We start from the raw sequence: 2,839 nt of genomic DNA, 5'->3' as shown, positions 1-2,839 counted from the left end.
AACCGCTCTAGCTGGCAGGGAACTTCTCCGACGGGAATCGGGAGTCATGCTAGAGTAGAAAAAAATGAGGGCATGGGGTAGAGCGGCAATAGGGCATAAAATCACAGCTGAGCAAAAGGAGAAAAAACGCTTGCACGCTGTGAGCTCTGCTCTGCTTTTCCTTCCCTGAGTGGGGCTGAGAAGTGATGCTCCCAGCCCATCCCTCCTGGCATAGCTCTCCCACACGAGAACCAAAGGTACGTCTTTGCCTCAGACCTGATGGGAAGTTGGGACAGGCAGGATGGTGTTTGGGGTGCCCTGTGGACAAGGCAGAGTGGGAGGAAGCAAAAGAGAGTTTGAAACACGGAAAGACACGGCTGTTCTGGGAATAGGGAGTCACAGACACGTCCGTGCCCCCTTGGAGAGGTGGGGAGGGCCTGGCAGCAGCACTGGGAGCTTCTGGCAAAACTCTTCCTCCCCCATGGCGCTCTCTGGAGAGACTTGTGCTTCCCATGATTGCTTGGACAAATTCTCGTGCGTGAGCCAGCAGCTCTCCTCTTGTCTCTTGTAATTACTGTCCCAGTGTTCTCCTTGAGAGACACCATCTGCTACTCCTCCATCACCAGTCATCTCCCCATCTCCCGGGCGCAGCCCTTTCCCCGGAGAGCTCAGCTGATCGTGCTGATGTGAGGCTCACGAGTTCCCTCGCTGCTCGTTAAGCTCCATCACATCAAAGGCAGCTGCTCCATCACCTGATGCCCCAGCCACGGGCTCGGGGGCTCTGCTGAGCCCCCCGCCTGCCCCTGGACACACTGGCCAAGAAATGAACAGCCAGGCTGGGGCTGCTGTGGGCAGTGGGAGCTGTGACCCCATAAACCCCTGTCCCCTCTCCCCTCAGCCTTGCACAGCTGCTGAGGCAGCCCCAGGAGCTGCTGGAAGTCAGGCAGAAGGTGGGATATTCCCGGGAAGGCAGCGAGAACGGGCAGCCTGTGGTGGGCACACGGGGACCAGCGCAGGGCAGCTGGGGTGATACTGAGGTGACAGTGGGCGTTTTTGGGACTGTTACAGCTGAAACAAGCACTTTCTGGGTCAGAAACAAGATGCATTACAGAGAGCTCTGGGGCTCCCAGGAGCAGCAGGGTCGGGCTCCGAGGCGAGGCAGCGGCACGGGGCAAGCGCAGCGTTCGGCTCGGCTATCAGTGCTATCAGTCTCCTGCTTTTAATCAACACTAAATGAGCCTCTGGGGGCCTATTCTCTCACGGCAGCACACCAGAAACTTTCACTGCAGTCAACAGAAGTTACACCCTTAGGCACAAGTCCGCGGTCCTGGCAAGTTGTGAGGGAGCTGTAATCTATGCCGAGTGTCGCAGGCTCGACCACAGCCGGCGCCCGCCTCTTGGTATAATTCACAAGTAAATGTACATTTATATTTAAAAAAATACAGTAAAACCATCACATTTTATTAGGGGAGGCCGCACAATAAATTTTTACATCGAAGTTTCCAGCCTGCAGAGACAAAAAGCATCTTCAGGAAAATTAGTGCCACGGAGATAGGTTTGCATCCCACCGTATCAGGCGGCTCGTTTGTATTTTTAAGGCATCTCATTAGAGCGTTAAATGATCTGTAAAAGGTAAAAACCAGCATTTTTCTCAGTAGCTCTGGTGATGGCCAGGCTTCGACCCCCCACGGAGCAGGGGATGGTGGGCACGTGGTCCATTGAGCCCACTGAGGTTGTGCCCCCAGCCCCATGCCCAGCCTGTCCCCAGAGCTGGGTGAGAGCACTCATTTATTCATGCTGGCAGACATCCCCCTAAAAGCCCCAATAAAACCGACTCTCTCTCTGTTAACCAAAATTATTGTCTACAAAAATATGCGTGCACCTCATCCAGAATTTACCCAAACTGGAGCAGTGTGTCGACATCCCTGCGCCTCGGATGAGCCGGGGCTGGGCTCCTCCAGCCAGCTCGCCCCTGGCTTCGCGCTGGCACGGAAGAGCTGCCTGTGCTGGCTCCCTGCGGGCACTGTCCAGCCCTCGGGGCTGGGAAATCCTGCTCCTGGCTGAGCTCCTGCGCTCCCCCGGCCCTGCTGGCCCCACTTCCCTCGCCGCCAGCCTGTGTCTCCCCCCTGGCAGCGTCTGCTCGTCCATCTGCGAGGCTCCGGCAGAGGCTCTAAGCCGCCCTTCTGCTCCAGCTCCTGCTCGTCCCTCCCACATCCCGCACCACGGCACTGTGAGGCAATGCAATGCTGTAAATGAATGATTTTTAGAGACGACCAAGCACCCACGATCAGAAATTCTTACATTGTTCCAAGGCCAGAAATAAAAGCTGCACCTGAAGTTGTGGAAGTGTTCCAGCACAGCAGCTCGGGTTTCAAACCACCGCAGAGCTGGCAAGGAGGGTCCCAGCTTTTACAAGCGTGAGGGAAGAAATAAAACGGTCGGGACAGCGAGAGATGAGTGATTTTGCAGACATTTGCCCCTTCCTTTGGCAGTGTTTCAAGGACATCTGGCACCACCTGGATGGGAGCAGCTCAGCAAGCGCAGCCGCTCTGGGGAGGAGCTGGGGGACCTTCCGTAGGAAGACGGGGCTGTGCCTGCAGCAGGGATCGGCCTTGGAGCAAGGGAACCCTTTGCAATGAGCCCCAAAAGCTCCCGTGCATGCCAGTCCAGAGCTGCTCCATTCCCAGCAACCCAGGGCCACTGGCAGGAACCAGCAGGGCTGGGCCAGGACCGGGATGGGGAGGGACCGCCTGCAGAGCTCCGTGATGGCTCTGTTACCCTCCCCAGCTCCCAGCAGGACGAGGGCAATTCCCTGGAAGCTTCCAATCCCTTCTTTCCTCAGAAAATTGTGTTTCACCAG

At 56.7% G+C, this 2,839-nt stretch overlaps 1 long non-coding RNA gene across 2 annotated transcripts; it reads right to left on the bottom strand.

The window, feature by feature from the left end:
- Window positions 1–1,422: 1,422 nt before the first annotated feature.
- On the bottom strand, window positions 1,423–2,538 carry LOC119706619. Of its 2 annotated transcripts, none has more exons than XR_005258584.1 (2): window positions 2,281–2,538; window positions 1,423–1,602 (listed from the first exon to the last, which is right to left on the bottom strand). It is a non-coding gene; the product is annotated as an uncharacterized LOC119706619 (long non-coding RNA). The 2 variants fall into 2 exon arrangements; XR_005258583.1 differs by lacking the exon at window positions 2,281–2,538 and adding an exon at window positions 1,878–2,221.
- Between the last annotated feature and the right edge of the window lie 301 nt (window positions 2,539–2,839).

This window comes from Motacilla alba, chromosome 13, assembly GCF_015832195.1.
Source record: "Motacilla alba alba isolate MOTALB_02 chromosome 13, Motacilla_alba_V1.0_pri, whole genome shotgun sequence".
Classification (NCBI taxonomy): Eukaryota; Metazoa; Chordata; class Aves; order Passeriformes; family Motacillidae; genus Motacilla; species Motacilla alba.
The sequence above is the reverse complement of the archived record's forward strand: the minus strand, read 5'-3'. Positions and strand labels throughout refer to the sequence as shown.